Source organism: Mus caroli, chromosome 10 (genome assembly GCF_900094665.2).
Source record: "Mus caroli chromosome 10, CAROLI_EIJ_v1.1, whole genome shotgun sequence".
NCBI lineage: Eukaryota > Metazoa > Chordata > Mammalia > Rodentia > Muridae > Mus > Mus caroli.
The window spans coordinates 101,984,054-102,001,723 of record NC_034579.1 but is presented as its reverse complement, the minus strand read 5'-3'; the positions used below and the strand labels follow the sequence as shown (position 1 = coordinate 102,001,723).

At 39.4% G+C, this 17,670-nt stretch overlaps 1 protein-coding gene across 4 annotated transcripts in view; it reads left to right on the top strand.

The window, feature by feature from the left end:
- Positions 1 to 1,761: 1,761 nt before the first annotated feature.
- Positions 1,762 to 17,670, top strand: part of Syt1 (synaptotagmin 1) — a 507,387-nt gene continuing 491,478 nt past the window's right edge. For 2 of the 4 annotated variants that reach the window (XM_021173816.1, XM_021173812.1), the window contains exon 1: positions 1,762 to 2,157. The gene's annotated coding sequence lies outside the window, so the exon portion shown is untranslated. Of the gene's footprint in view, positions 2,158 to 3,638; positions 3,844 to 17,670 lie in introns of those variants that run through there. The other 2 variants (XM_029482353.1, XM_029482352.1) reach the window with 1 other exon arrangement.

Sequence of the window (17,670 nt, the reverse complement as noted above, 5' to 3'; positions counted from 1 at the left end):
CTCCCCTCCTTGGCGAAACATTTCAAATCAACTTACAACATCTGTTATCTCCTCTTCTCACCTCTGGAACTATTTTCAAATAAGATTTAGGGGCTATTTTGGAAAACAGAAGGTGTATATTACATAAAGTTACAAGTTGAAGGTGTATTATTTTCTTAGTTTACCTCTGATTCTAAATTCTTGATAATACAAACAAAGCCCCAAACAAAAGGGTTCATGTCCCAGAAGGATACATTTATGTGAAAGTGGTCGCCTTTTGCCATATATTCAGATTCTTAATCTTAAACATTATATAAATAGAAGAGATTTAATTACAAACCTGAAGAAATGTGTTACCGTTAATTGAATTCTCTCTACAGTTACCTTTGCACACCAGTGTTAATGAAACTCCAGTTCAAAGTGGATGAGTTTGGGGAATTGCGAACGCTATTTATTGCCTTACCTGAGATGCCAGGATCATCCTGTCAGGAAAATAAAGAGCCCAATTAGGGGAGTGCTCATTTGTGGCTATTGATCAACTTTACAAAAACTGCTAAGATTGCCAAGCAAAACAAGAGGTTCAGAGGGCACTGAGCAAGGTCAAGCGAGTGGGCAAGAAAAAAAAAAAATCTCTGTTAGTGACAGGAAAGCATTTCACCTGTGGAGTAAAAGGCTCCTGCCCTTGGGAGCTAGGCTCCACCCCAGGCCAGCCAGCCTGCCCTCCCCTCCAAGCCTCTCAGCCTCCCTGTTTGGCATCTCTCGGTATTACCAAGCTATAAATTGCCCAGGAGCTTAGAGACAATCAGGTCACGGCTGCGCTCACGAGGGAAAAGCTTCTTACTTCCGAGCACAAGGGTTCAGCTAGGAAGAGGAGGGAGAAAGCCCTTTAGTCCCCCACCGTGCGGGCGGGCAAGGGGTGAAGAGAGACGGAGGCAGGGGCGAGCACAAGCCCAAGAAGGTGGAAAAAGCGTGCCTAACAAGGTCGCACTTGACCCAAGTCTCCAAACTTATTGGTCGCTGCATGGAAACTCCCTGGGCGCTCTCTCCATTGCCTAGCAGCTGCAGCTGGGTGGAGCCTCGCTCCTCCGCCCCACCTATGGATGGACCTTGCATACAGCTCTGGTCCACCACACCCTTCCTGGGCGGTCTCCAGACATCTAGCTGCCCTGACATTATCGGAGCCTGGCTTCCCACTCGAGTTCACACGGAATGATGTGACTGGTCTCCCAAAGCAAGAAGGATCACCTCTATCTCAGTAGTCCTGCTTCCCCACAACTCCGCGGTGTCAAATGGCCAAAGACAAACTTCTGCCTCTCTCGCGTCCCAGCTCCCACCTTTTCAACCTAGAACTCACACATATCGAAACTCCTAGGGTGCTGTGGAGATCTGGGCATGCTCAATATCAAGGCAGGTTTTGATTGAAAGTTAAAAAAAAAAAAAAAAGCTTTGTATTATGCTTGCTTCTTATCCAGTGCTTATGGCTTACTGAACAGGTTGAGGGTATCCCCGAGTCTACCCACCGGGTTTAGAAAAATATCTTTTAGTGTTTTCTCCTTGGGATCTGGTCTCCTCTTAGTTCACCCCACCCCCGCCACGCTCCTAAACCCCTCTCCTCAGGTCCCTGTCCGCTGTGGGGATGGAGAGACTCTAACAGTACTGGGCTGGGCTCCGTTGCCTGAGAGGAGCCACCTATTATTAGTGCTCTCTGATTGGCTCTTCTGAGCAGCGTACCTTGGTTGGAACCAATCAAGAACCGGGGCCGGGAGATGATGGGCGGCCGCCTCCTCACTGGAGGGATTCCTGGAGAAGCTGCAGTGTGGGGATGCTCTGACCGAGTTCAGCCCCCAGTGTCTTTCCTCCTCCTCCTCCTGCAGCGACAGCATCCGCAGTTAGCAGTGGGCAACTTGAGGCTGTAACCGGGGCAAGCCCCCAGGGTCCTGCTCACCCAACAGGGGGCTCAGGTCCCCGAAGGGGTGTGTGCAGGGCGGGGGCGGCCAGCTGGGACCAGCTGGTGGCCCTAGAAAACCTCACCCACACCCACACCCACACACCCCTTTTGTGTTGCAGGCTGCCCCTCTGAGAGCGGAGGCAGCGAGAGAGTACTCGTGTGCCTCGCACCGGTCCGCGGTGAGAGCAGCGGGGACCAAGACTCGCACCACCTCCCGGTCCTCGCTCCAGGTAAGGCAGCCCCACTGGCAGCGCGGCCACCTCGGTGGTACCTTGGTACCTCTGCGCTTCAATCTGTCGAAGAGACCTAGGTACACTTGATTTGTGGCGATGGGAGACCAAGGGAGGGATTCCCCGTAAGCCTATTGTGAGAAATGCAAGACCACAAGTGCATCTCCGGGAAAAGCACTTTGCACAGGGCTGGTGATTTAGAACCAGGAGTTGATGTTGGGCATCCCCCATCTTCTTGCTTCTTCCATTCTCTCCTCTGTCCTCCACCCCCCCCAGCCCCCTCTCTCCTCCCCTCCTCCTATTCTAAGCCAGTACAGCCCCCCACCCCCAACTGGGGGTGGTGGAGGATTGTCTTTCTTACAGGGAAGAAGGGCAGTGAAGAAGAGAAAAAGATTTCTTTCTGTTGGAGGGAGGATAGATTGCAACCCCGTGTGAAAATATGAGTCCAGGAAGGGATGAAACCACACAGGGAATTAAACTGAATGAGAGTAGACAAGGAGACCAGCTTCTGCTCTCAGAAAGGAAGTGTCAAGTTTGAATCCATCTCCTCCTTGCAAGAGGCTACAAATGGAACAAAAATAACCCAACACTCCAACCCACTTTCAACTGCCTAATTGCTGCTGCTCTCCTGTGCCTGCTATCAGAATCTTCTTGTTTGCATCTGTCCTAGGGGGCTGACAGTTTGGGATAGCACCTCAGTGTCACCGTCTGAACTTTGAGGGCTTGTTGAGTTTGTAAAAATTAAAACTAGATCATCACCCTCCCGAGATTTACCCAGGTAGCCTTTATAGTGGGAGGGTAATAACATGGGAAGTTTCAAAACCTTTGCAAGTGACACCAGAATTATCAGGAGACTTAGATTTTACTTTGATCTTGCTAATCTGGTTAGCTTCTGTGGACTGTGGACATGTTGATGTCCACTTCCCTAACCTTAACCCTTTGGTGAAACACAGGAAGTTTAACTTTTGTGTTAAAGCTGCTTTTGTGCATGAGATTCCTTTTTTTTTTTTTTTTTTTTTTTTTTTTACCTATTTAAAGGCTGCCTCCACATGTCACTGTCTAGATACTAAATTCATGTCTCGACACACTCTTTTAATATGAAAACACTGAATAGATATAAAATTGATGTTTCTGCAGTTTTCTTGTTCCCTTCAGAAGGTAGATGTAGGTTCAGTTGACAGGATCCTCTTGGACTAGAGGAAAGTTTAGAAAGTAATGGAAGGAAGATAGTCTCACATTTGAAAGATCTTAAGGGGGAAACATTTCTCTTCTCACATCTTGTTAAAAAAGAGAGCCACTGAAACAACTTCCATAACTGTCAGAGAAACAGGTCAAGCACATCGTACTTGTTAGACAGTGTCTTGACAATAGCTTCTGCAATCTCTAATTCCATCATCTCTGATCTAAGCTTTGTTTTCCTATTATTCCTCGGAGACTGATAAGCGATTACCATCAGCTGGGGGGGTGGGGAGAGAAGGGAAATATCCAGTTCTATGCAATCAGGTTCTGCGGGAGCAGAGCAAAAGCAGCAGATGCTGGTTCCAAGATAAATCTTTCTGATTTATCGGGAGAAATGCCAAGCCGTAGGTTTTTTTTTTTTTTTCTAAATGCCCAATTGAGATAAGAAGAGGGGAACCTTCCCTTTTTAAGTCTCTCTCAACTCCCACACCAGCCTGGGTACCCCAGGTAGGTCTTTTCAATCACATACCTTTAACTTGTAAGTTTCTACACAAACTTAGGAAAGAACGGACTTCATGTGGCATCAGTGATATTTACTGGTATATTGATAAATATTAATATTGTACATTGTTTTCAAAACCGTTTTCTATTCTTGATTATCTCACCTACCTTAGCAGACTTCACGCACCCAAGCATGTGAGCGCGTGCACACACACACATACACACTCTCCACACCACACACATTAACCATATGTATACGCTCATACCACTCGTGTATAGGCACACAGGAGATTTTTCTAAAGCTAGACATCTAAATGCCTTGAAAATGTAGTGTCTCTGTTGAGATCTATGACTTTTCAGAGGGAACACTTTTTGGGTACAAGGACAAAAGAATAACCACTTAATTACTTCATGTGTGTGTACAGCTGAGTTTACAAGTTTAGACATGAAAAGACGTAAAGGAAAGAAGTAGCTTTCCGTGGGGACAAAATAAGATTCTGTTTGCTTGTTTTTGCACTGTACCGGGGAGATGTGAAAATGTGGGCTTGGATTTATTTGCATGACTCTGTGTAAAATATTAATTATATCAACTGCGTGTACAGAGATGTTTATGAATGTGAAATTTTTTCATATACTTCTGAAAAATTGAGCCTTCATATCCTGCAAGTCAGATCTAATTGTAAGATGTTATGAACGGATTGAAGACTTTAAATGAATTTAAATGATACAGGAAATTTATGCTCACAATTTTATACACTCCTAATTTTTCCCCTTTAAGATGATGGTATAGTAAGTCTTAGTAATGCTTTAGAATGGATATGACAATTATAATTTAAGATATGTTTATCAGAAGTGAAGGCTGCAACTGTAGAAGGGAAATCCTAGTACTGAAATACCACTTGATAGTAATCAATATTAGTTTCAAACCTTGTGTCTACATAGATAGTGTTAGCTATTCTAGCTGGTTAAATTATCAGGTGGTTCTAATCAGTTTTTTAAAAAGGAGAAAACATGCTATTTACTTTCTCAGATATGCATATTAGACGTGATGCTAACAAAAATAAAACTAGGAAATGGTAGTTTGTCTTAATTTTGTTTGCAAAATAAGCTGTGAGATAAATAAATAAAATGAGGAATGCCTTGGAAATCTGAAAGTTAATTTGAACTTCCTGATAGTCTAATAACACATTGAAATAATACCAATTATTCTCTTTTGATGTCATTATATTAAATCAATTTAGAGTATATCCCCAAAACAGATTCTCATAGCCATCCTATGGGAAAGAATTTAGATTTAAGGAGGCAATTTATTTAAATCTCAAACCTTCTGGTTTTCGTGCTTCCCAGTTTATGCAACACCTGTGAAGGGTTATTATTAATTTTAATTTGTGACATGGTATTTATCTTCCTAATGGTAATTATTATGCAGTTTGGGGGGTAAAAAAAGCACAATAAGACTATTTGATTATATAATAGAGAATTTTATCTAATAGTATGGGTAACCCAGACGAAATATGGACGTTATGCCAAATTATAATGTAGTTATAGTTTTACAAGCATTTTACAAAAATGTAATTTTTTTCTCATTAAATATCTGATCCACTTGTGTTTTAAGTATTTTGATGATTTATTAGTCATGAGTGTATCTGTATTGAAAATTTATTAGATACAAGACGATTCCTAGCTGAATTTTATTTTCATTAAAATTAGCCAAATCTATTTATATGGGGATAAAACAAATGAGTATAAATACATAATTTTAATTTGGATATATATATATATATATATAATTTTCATATTTATCCACATATCCTAAAATTATGTAATATTTTTTAAATGATGAGAATGTAATGGGTAGTAAGTTATAGTAGGTTGAAAATTGGGGTACTCACTTTTCTAGTACCAGTCAAAGGAGGTAACAACATTTTAGGAATACATTAATGAGACTTTGGGTAGAAAGCCTATGATACCTAGAGAGACAAAATATATGTGCTCCAAGAGCATCACTTTCACTGGCATGTATTTCCCACAACCGGGGAAGAATGGATGGAATGACTTCTCGGTATAAGAAGATGTTCCTCTCTATACACTTAGCAGAAGTTGATGTCATAATGTTGTTTGATTCGGACATGATCAAGGATATCGCCTGTTTGTAGTGGCTTTTCAGATGTTTTAGTGACCATTTGCTTCTAGGCAACGTGTTCATTCATTTTTTTTTTCGTTTTATGGAATTGGATGACATGGCTAGTGTTGCTTTTTTTTTTTTTTTTTTTTGAGTGGGGAAAATGATATCTTCACATCTAAATTCTTCAAGGAAGGACTCATGTTTTTCATTCGGTTATATAAACCTTATCCAGACCTTTTCATTTTACATGTGCAATTTCCTCAAGAGAATTTTAATCTGTCTGAGCAAAAGGGAATGACTATTCTCCCTTAGATTCACAGAGAGGTCTTGAGATGTTACTTCCATTGGCTCTAAAGTATGCAATGATACCTTGGCACACAAATAGCACCATACTTAAGTGAATCCATTATCAGTGGGAACACACACCTCCTTAAAGTTATGATATCATAATCCAGAAGGCTTTCCTTCTAAATGACGGCTGTCCGCCATTGTAAGATGTCATTGTTATCTATAAATGTGTTTTAGACTGCATTCATAGGTGTGTCCTGGAACCTATGCAGCCTGAGGCATGTTGGACATACATGCCTTAAAGTGCATAAGAAAAATAAATTGCTGCATTGTAGAAATAATAATGCTGAAAGTCTTGTTTGTGCACTGTAAAATATAACCTTCAAAACCCTTAGTGAAGGGATCTGTTTAAGATAACAGTCAGTTTCCATTCATATGAAAACAATACTTAAGACAGTTAGGAAAGACGATAAAAACTAATTTAGAGTTACAAGCACATTTTTGATACTGTTATGAGTTTCTGGCCACCGCTCTGTGAAACTCAAAGCTCATAAACAACAACCTCTGTAATTTTTGTACTTATCTTTACTTCAAGTTTGAATTGCGTAGATCAGCTCCAATTCTCTTAGACTTGGTTTTGATTCTCTAAACAGCCATGCAGGATTTACAAAAGTGCCATCTCAGTAGTTACAGTATGAGGAATAAAGGGGAGTGGTGATTATTTCTGTAACTATCTTAACTACAGAGAGCACGGTTGTTGTACTGATTGTGTGCCTAGGGGGGCACTATGCCAAAACAGGTCTCCAGAAAATTATGACGCATGCAAAGATAAAAATTACCATCTAGTTCTCAACTGTTTGTGCTAAACAAGAGATGGAGAATTTCGCATGCAGTGAGAATGGCCTTTAAGCCAGTATCAGAATCAGGCAAGATTATTTGCCAAAGATGTAATTCAGTAACTTTCTTAGCAGCCCTGTCAGACAACATTCCTTTCTATGCACTAGGTTACCAGCATGCTACTGAAACCACAAATGATAATATGTACAAGACATTTAGCTAAGGTCCTCTGTCAGGACTTAATTCTGGATGGAAATATCTGATAAATCCCATCTAGCAGGGCACAGAAGTGGGCCCTCACTGTCTTTGTGAGCCTATTGCTATTATTTGTGGAATATGGCTTAGTGGATGACTCTAACATGTCCAGCATTTGTATAATTATTTTTGCCATAGGGAGAAACTCGTTGTATATTGTTCACTGTGAGAACTAAATATTTTATTTTCCCTCTTAAACAATTCAGCTACTTAATCAAGGATAAAATGTGCACCGCATACTCGAAGACAAATATAATTGAAGATTTTTAAAATGTCAAACATGCTTTCCCTGAATTGCTTAAATGAGAACCACTGTCTCTGTGTTTTGTCTTCACTTTCCCTGACCATGACCATAATTTCAGTGACATGGTAACAGAGAAAGGATCAGACAATCCCACTTCAAGCCTCTGATGAATTACCTGGGTGCCCCTGCAGATTACAGCATCCTGTTTTGCCTGAAGCTCATTTCTTCCTCCTTACCTGTGATCCCATGCCTACCCTAGGTAGGAAGCAGGTAATTGCATTTACTAATTGCTACTTTGAGATGCCTTCATCAACAAGGAGGCGAAAGCACATGGAAATACTCAGAACATACACAGCTGTGGGAGACTCCTATTAACCCTTTGATGTGCAGTGCAGTCGCTTACAGAAAATGGAAGGCCATTTATAAAAACGACTTCTCCTTCAGGAATTTCTTTCAATTCTTCACAGGTTATGTAAGCCAGCATCAAGGCCATTAAACCAGGAGCTGCTAGAGCATTTTTATTTAATACCTGAGGATAATACTGAAGGACTTACCCAAACAAGAGTTCCAAGTTAGGCATGGAGGTAGACACCTGAAATCCCAGTAGCTGGAAGACTGAAGCAAGAGGATCAGAAGACCTATGCCATTCTTAGATAAATAGGCTAGCCTGAGCTACATGAAATCATCTCTCAACCCTTGCCTCCACCCCAGAAACAAATCCCAAATCATACCTTCTCAAACCCAAATATGTCTGTAATGAAGACCTTTAAATGGTAAAACATTGCACCCTCTTGGCTTATAGATACTTGGTAATATATGCTTGTTCTTCTGCATTCCTAGGGTTTACTTTGAAGTAGATGAACAGCAAGGCTGTTTTAAGGATGCATCCTTAGAAAATATTTTTAAATGAAGCTGCAGCTGGGCATGCAACTTACTTCACAGGCAATGAGCAAGCAAGGAATCAGGGCAACGGGGCATACCAACTGAAATGAGCATTAGGGATTGTTTGCTACTCTTGAGCAAACTGAGTGCCATTTCTCCTGAGTTCTGGCCTCCAACAGTCTATACAGTGAAGTTGGTGATGCACAGGAACTACCTCGTGGCTTATCTTTGAGAAAAGGGGGCGGCGGGGGGAGGGGGGGGGTGAGGCATATCCAGAAATGCTATTTAAACAAATGGTTTAATGGCCTTTGATGCAAGACCAGGTGGGAGAACAAGGGATTCAGGCACCGTGAGACAGCTCCAGGCTTTGGGTTTTGAGTTAGCAACATTGTTAAGAAGCAAAGTTGACACAGTTTCTCACCAGAAAGGCTAGGTAGCAAAGCGATGAAATTTGTTTCTGACATAGTGTTTCTGCCAGATCCTGGCTTACCAGGCTGGCTTCCTGCCTAATCCCCGGCATTTTCATCAGATTTGAGGAACGAATAAAGCCAGCCATTGGGTATTAGAACATATTTCTAGAACATTTTGGATCTCTTCTATAAATAGAGTCACATCACCATGCTACTTTAACAAATATTGAGAATATGAGACCACAGATTTTAGATCAAAAGTATGTACGTGTAAGCAGGACTGCTGTCCGCATAAAAACCTGTGGTTTCCTCTCTGTATACAGGCGTTGGATGAGTCGCACATGCCATAACTTGTAGGGATCTGTTTTAAATGTCTTGTTTAAATTATTATGTTAAAATTTAAAAGTCAAGCAAATCACTACAAGACATGTCTAAGACTAGCAATCAAAATGTGACATTTTAAAGGAAAACCAGCATACCCCTAAGCCCAAACTATACCACTATTTTAAGGTTTTAAAATTTTTTTATGTCATCTTTATGATTTTTCCCTCTAGGGAGTCATAGATACTTTCTGAGCAACTCCTCAAAAACACAGAATAAATATTGATGGGAGAAGAGAGCTTGACTTTTCCCGGAACAAGGAGGGAGATGAGTCCTGCCATGTCTTTGAGATTCTGTCATCAAGGACATATTGAGCACATAGGAACCATTTTTATTTCTCCTGGATTCTGACTTTTATACCTTGAAGCATTTTACTGCTTACTGCATGAGTAGAAGATATTATTATTTCAGCTTTCTGGCTATGTCACTACTCCATGAATTCTCTGCTATTTCTTCTTCCTTCCTGTAAGACCAATTCCCCTCTCAAACTTTTCCTTCCTGCTCTCTCTTTTCATTTTCCTCTTCATCCCCCCCCCACACCACACACCTTTTCTTTCTTTTTGACATCTTCATACATATGTCCCTAGTGATGCAGAGCCAGAAGGCTTTTTTGTCTTAATTCTATCCTCTCCATTACCAGCTTGGTTCAGTTTTTCAAACAACCAAGTCATGTAGCATGGATACATTATAACAACCAAGACATGTAACGTGTAATGTGTATACATTAGCATCATAAAACGTATATATGCATATGTATATGTATATATATGAACATGTGCTTAATATGTTTACATAATTGACAATGCTTTGTGGAACGTGCCATGACTTGACTGATTTTTAATAATTTGCATATTTAGGCCTTCTTATGAATAATTTTTAGACCCAAACTGATTACAGAGAAAATGAAGAATTATGCTCTAAAACAAAAAGTGATAACTTAGCATGGAGTGCTCTGCTCGCTACCCTTGGCAATGCATTCCTTCTTCTTACCTTGATTGGTACACAGTTCAGTATTAGGGAAATATTTGTGTTACACTATTAGATCTTTATAGTAGATTTTTCCATTTTACAGATGCAATAAAATGCGAGTGCTTTGGGTGGCTACAATTACACTTAGCATGTTTTTATATTTTTGTTTATTAATTTATATTGCCTTAGTGCTTGATAATGAGAATCATATGTGTCATAATCCTCCCTATATAAGAGACTTAGTTTGCTCTTGGTGATCACAAACAAACAAAATCTATAACCACTGAATCAAAGTCTGTTTCTTATTGAAAAGATGAGGATGTTTTAATATTCTGTTATTTCTGCTATGCTAATTTTTGAGGGGATTAAGTTCATTTTTTTTAAATTAATCAAGCACACATTCTTTTTTTTATTTCTTTTTTTTAATGTATTTTCCTCAATTACATTTCCAATGCTATCCAAAAAGTCCCCAATACACTCCCCCCCCCAGCCCCCCACCCACCGACCTCCACCCCTTGGCCCTGGCATTCCCCTGTACTGGGGCATATAAAGTTGGCAAGTCCAATGGGCCTCTCTTTCCAGTGATGGCCGACTAGGCCATCTTTTGATANAAATGCAGCTAGAGNCAAGAGCTCTGGGGTNCTGGTTAGTTCATAATAATGATCCACCTATGGGGTTGCAGTTCCCTTTAGCTCCTTGGGTACTTTCTCTAGCTCCTCCATTGGGGGCCCTGTGATCCATCCAATAGCTGACTGTGAGCATCCACTTCTGTGTTTGCTAGGCCCCAGCATTGTCTCACAAGAAACAGCTATATCTGGGTCCTTTCAGCAAAATCTTACTAGTGTATGCAATGGTGTCAGCGTTTGGAAGATGATTATGGGATGGATCCCTGGATATGGCAGTCTTTAGATGGTCCATCCTTTCTTCACAGCTCCAAACTTTATCTCTGTAACTCTTTCCATGGGTGTTTTGTTCCCAATTCCAAGAAGGGGCACAGAATCCACACTTTGGTCTTCGTTCTTCTTGAGTTTCATGCGTTTAACAAATTGTATATCTTGGGTATCCTAAGTTTTTGGGCTAATATCCACTTAATCAGTGAGTACATATTGTGTGAGTTCCTTTGTGAATATGTTACCTCACTCAGGATGATGCCCTCCAGATCCATCCATTTGCCTAGGAATTTCATAAATTCATTCCTTTTAATAGCTGAGTAGTACTCCATTGTGTAAATGTACCACATTTTCTGTATCCATTCCTCTGTTGAGGGGCATCTGGGTTCTTTCCAGCTTCTGGCTATTATAAATAAGGCTGCTATGAACATAGTGGAGCATGTGTCCTTCTTACCGGTTGGAACATCTTCTGGATATATGCCCAGGAGAGGTATTGCTGGATCCTCTGGTAGTATTATGTCCAATTTTCTGAGGAACCGCCAAACTGATTTCCAGAGTGGTTGCACCAGCTTGCAATCCCACCAACAATGAAGGAGTGTTCCTCTTTCTCCACATCCTCGCCAGCATCTGCTGTCANCTGAATTTTTGATCTTAGCCATTCTGACTGGTGTGAGGTGGAATCTCATGGTTGTTTTGATTTGCATTTCCCTGATGATTAAGGATGTTGAACATTTTTTCAGGTGCTTCTCTGCCATTCTGTATTCCTCAGGTGAGAATTCTTTGTTCAGTCTGAGCCCCATTTTTTAATGGGGTTATTTGATTTTCTGGAGTCCACCTTCTTGAGTTCCTTATATATATTGGATATTAGTCCCCTATCTGATTTAGGATAGGTAAAGATCCTTTCCCAATCTGTTGGTGGTCTTTTTGTCTTATTGACGGTGTCTTTTGCCTTGCAGAAGCTTTGCAACTTTATGAGGTCCCATTTATCGGTTCTCGATCTTACAGCGCAAGCCTTTGCTGTTCTATTCAGGAATTTTTCCCCTGTACCCATATCTTCGAGGCTTTTCCCTACTTTCTCCTCTATAAGTTTCAGTGTCTCTGGTTTTATGTGGAGTTCCTTAATCCACTTAGATTTGACCTTGGTACAAGGAGATAGGAATGGATCAATTCGCATTCTTCTACATGATAACTGCCAGTTGTGCCAGCACCATTTGTTGAAAATGCTGTCTTTTTTCCACTGGATGGTTTTTGCTCCCTTGTCAAAGATCAAGTGACCATAGGTATGTGGGTTGATCTCAGGGTCTTCAATTCGGTTCCATTGGTCTACTTGTCTGTCGTTATACCAGTACCATGCAGTTTTTTATCACAATTGCTCTGTAGTACAGCTTTAGGTCAGGCATGGTGATTCCACCAGAAGTTCTTTTATCCTTGAGAAGAGTTTTTGCTATCCTAGGTTTTTTGTTGTTCCAGATGAATTTGCAGATTGCCCTTTCTAATTCGTTAAAGAATTGAGTTGGAATTTTGATGGGGATTGCATTGAATCTGTAGATTGCTTTTGGTAAGATAGCCATTTTTACAATGTTGTTCCTGCCAATCCATGAGCATGGAAGGTTTTTCCATCTTCTGAGATCTTCTTTAATTTCTTTCTTCAGGGACTTGAAGTTCTTGTCATACAGGTCTTTCACTTCCTTAGTTAGAGTTCAAGCACACATTCTTAGTCTATTAAAAAAAAAAAAACAACAACAGAAAAGAATTGCAAAGCCTATGCCATAACTCAGTTTTCCTTTAGTTATCACTGTATTATGATGATATCAGATTAGGAATCCCACTTTCCTCCTTATTTCTAAACTCCATAGCTCTAAGGTATCTGATACCCTTAAGGATGCAAAGAACCATGATTGGAATAGCAGGAGCTTTAGCTGGGCCATAGCTTCCTGATGCCCTCTCTCATTGCACTCCTTGGCACTGACAGAGTTTCTCATTGCCCCTCACCTAGCACTGTTAGGAAGCACGTGAGCCTATTGGTGCTTTCCCTTCCTAGTCCTATCTCTATGTTACCCCAAGAAATCAGAACCAAACCCTAACTGTAAATTAATCCCAAGTGTAGTCTCTCTGCTGACATCTTCTGTCCTCAAGATCAGATTTAGGAGGAATCACTAGAACTCATGATCATTGCAATATGAATTAATATCACTGGCATCATGGATTCTCTTATATAAGGAAATAGAAATTATCATTGAGGTTGGGTTATGGAAATAATGGAAAATTGTTTGAATAGACTAGACCTTTGTAGGGACTCTTAGATGAGGAAAGCGCCATCGCTGTCTTATTTCTCCATACATATCAAATACTTTCCCACATGGTTTGAATTCTGAATCCTATTTAATATCATTGATATGGTTGATAATAAGAGAATGATGGAAAGGAACATTTAAGGAACTTGCCCATGGTTATAGGATGCAGTATGTCATGGGTAAATTCTTAGTCATCTGTTCACTGTGGCAATACGTATTATTATCCTTGGACATATAAATGGCAGATGAAAAAGAATAGAGGGTGTTCCATAGTGGATAACAATGGAGATATAACACCTAAAGGCTAAGTAACTCCCCCAAAGTTTGCATCAATTAGACCATCATATTACTGTGATATAAGGATGCATTATGAGGCTTTGTTCACTTGAAATGACCAGATCCAAGAGGGTGTATTACTCTAAATATTTACACAGGAATACAAATATAATAATAACACTACTTGTTTGGTACTTGTTATTAAATAATGTATCAAACCACAGTGTTATCTCTTCACTACGTACAGTGATGTGCCTGGCATATGACATAAACAATGCTGGCAGTATAGGCATAAACATAGTAGACAGGTGTTCTAATTCTATGGAGTTTACGTGATAGGAGTGAAGACAGACAATTAATAACAGCAACAAACTAGAACTATAGCAGCTTCAAATAGTAGTGGTCATTAGGAAATCACAAATAAGCTGATAAATCAAACAACTATAGTTGGGAATATTGAGAAAACAAAAACAGAAATGGAAACATAAAAGAAGAAGGAGCCAGCCCTGTGACTGTCAGGAGAAGGCATTGCTGTCAAAGGAAAAACCAATGCAAAAGTGAGCAGAATCAGCCCTCTGTACTTAACCATCCAGGACTGCTTCATTGACCTTGACTCTGCCTTAACATTCTAATTAAAAACATCCTGCAGCCATCTAGACATTTTCAGGGTTATAATCGCCTATGATCCCACCATGTCCCAAGTATATGGGATTTATTTCTGTGTAGTATTTCCCTGGTTTGTCTGTATGCTATAGTGGTTTCAGTGTCATAAATATTGAGCATAAGGTCAATGGAAACTATTTCTATATACCCTATACATACCGAATCCACTCTTTATGGATAAATATTTTTATTCTCCAGTATCATATGTTGGACTACACCCCCTTATACACTTTCCATACTTCTTTTGTTAAATTTTAGTAACCTTTTTTTCTTTTTAATTTCTGAGAATCAAGTACATGCCTTCACCCCAATTTTATTATTTTGATGGACTTAAGTGAACTCAGTGGGTTTTTATCACAGTAATGACTTTTTTCAATGTAATTTCCTTTCGAGTATATTTTTTATTATAACCTACAAAACTCTAATTTAGATTTTGAGACAAAAGTAAATAAATACGGAGAACGTAATAAAACAAATCATTCGGTGTCGATTATCATTTAGACAACAGAGGTCTTGAAGTCTTAACCGGAAATTATTTTTACCTTTATCTTGTTTCATATCCTGGTTTCAAGAAGATAATACCCCAAGCCTGCCTAGGTCACTCTGTGATAGTAAAACAGGTGCTTACAGATGCTCATTGTCCTATGTGAAACCGCACCACCATTTAATCTGCTGCAGCAGTTATTAGGCGATAATTAAAGCGTCAATCTTAAGTGACCCACTTTTTTTCCTTCCCTAAGATTCTCTATAAGTGTAATAATAACCACACATTTTAAAATGAAGTCATGTTTGCTATGGTACTCTGGTCTGCAAGCGACTGGTTAATAAGTGTTCCCTGTCAGTGAAATTAAACAGCTTTGTGTTCTGTTTGCTGTTATACGCACGCATTGCATGTGTGTGTGTGTTCTGGTTTTGAGTTTTCATTCATGTGAGGCTAAAGTGAGTCTTACAGGATTTTAAAACATTTTTCTCACTTTGACTCTTTATTCCCAAGAGCAATAAAAAGGAAACATTTGATAGAGGACTGTAATTAATGAATCCACTAATGATATTTTGTAACATTTTAAACTTACATTAAGCAAATATGCACATAAGTTTTTCCCATTATAGTCTCACATGTGCTATTTAATTTTTATTTTTACCTAGTTAATAAAAAATATCCTGGTCACTACCAATGAAAATAACACTACAACACTACAACACACACACACACACACACACACACACACACACACACACACACACACACGTTATGGGTACAGGTGCTTAAAGGTCAGAAGAGAGAATCCAATTGCCTGAACTGGTATTAAAGGTCACCTTATGTGGATGCTGGGAACTGAACTTGGGTCCTTTTCATCACAGTGTGTTCTGTTAAGCACTTAGTCATATTTCTAAGCCACACTAGATTTTAAAACACTTCTTTAAGTGTATTATATATTCTCAATAAATAGCAATGCATTTTAAATATCTTTAGCATATGATGACAGTGCAAATGATAATAATTTGCAGTGGTAACAAATTTTAATAGGTTAAGTATACATATATGAAATATACTAAGAGAATCCTTGGTCAAAGTAATGGTTAGTAATTTTGTGTGAATTTTCACGTATTTTGTTTTTCTTTCTAATGCCCGTAGTCCATCTGAGACCACTTTCCAACAAATGTCATTGTGCTGCCTTCTGAGAAATCTACCTAAGAGCTGTAAGCTGCCTTTTGTGGAAGCAGAGGCAACATGTTAAACTGCTTTTTCCCATTATGGATAAACTTGTAGAGTAGAGAAAGCTTACACAGAAGAACCGATTCTCTCCCTTTAAAGCATTGATGGGAAAATTTGCCTATGAAACAAACAGGCAAGACTGAGCGAAAGCATTTAGAATTTTAAATATTAATGGAAATCGTTAACATGGTCTACAGGCCCCTTGTGACATCCTGGCCTAGAATCACTACATCATTTATTACTCTTAAGACTTCCCTGCTGTTCATCCTCCGTGAACATTTCCTATCCCCCACCATGTCTACTGTATATGGCATCCATCCTGTATAATTCAGTTTAAATATGTGTTCCTCAAATAAAACTTCTTATCCTCTCTCTTTAGCTCAAAGACTGTATAATATATTTGAATTTTTCTAGCACTGTGTTTATCTATTTTTTTATAATTATCTTTTTATATGACCATATAGTTAATGGGCCTACTAGGGTTAGAGAATGTGTTCAATTCATGTTTATATTCCCAAGCAGATAAAGAGTACTTGTCTTTAAATACATACTCTCAATCCTTTATATCTTTTTGAACAGGAAAAAAAAAGGTCAGTTTTCTAAAGTAGGCATACAAACTAGGCAGCTTCTAGTTATTTCTAAGGTAAGCTGGGTTCTTTCATTGGTCATTATAGTGTCGAAGAGAGGCCAGGAGAGAAAGCAGACAGAGGAAGGAGAGAAAAAGAAAAAAAAAAAAAACTACTACCTGTGGGCTCATCTCTGCCCAGAGGCTATTTTAAAGTGATTTCTCTTTAACCCGAGCTTGATTCATTCTGAGGCATCTGATCTGATGATCTCTTTATGCAGATTCTACCTCCCATTAATTTCCCATAGCATTTTGTATTTACTATATCGCTTGCATTTTGCCATTATGTACTTATTTATCAAACACCGTGAGAAGCCACTAGAAGCAGAAACTACCAGACGTGAGGCTTAATCTATGCCTCATGTTATCTTCTGCAGTGTCCATCATAATACTTGGCTTATGGACAGGTGTTTCAGAAATGTTTCCTGGTGGTCATTACCCAGAATCAACTCACACATGTGCACATGCATATACCTACACACACACACACACACACACACACACACACACTAAACAAATTAGTAACTGTAATAAAATATTTTAAATTAAAAAGAAATTTTTGTTAAGGAGTGTCTGGAAGTAGGACTCAATGGAACGTCTGCCTGGCATCACATGACACCGGATTCATTCCCAGTACTGACTACACTACTGCATACCTGGAGCCATACTACACCAAAGGTATAGACAGGAGAATTAGTTCATGATCATCCTCAGCTGCATAAGGGGTTCACGACCAAGAAAGAAAGAAAAAGACACCTGTTGAAAGAATGAAGGATGCATCAAAGGATAGGGGGATATGTGCACTTTGAACCAATGTTGTCTCTGTACCTTCCGATGTAGACTAATAGATTCCCCTCTATGGTGAATAAGGAAAACAAAATATCTAATTAGACATCTTTGACGTAATATAGACATTCATGGTTAAAATGGATTGTTTCACGGTGACTCCGTCAATACACGTTCAAAATCTGTATGAA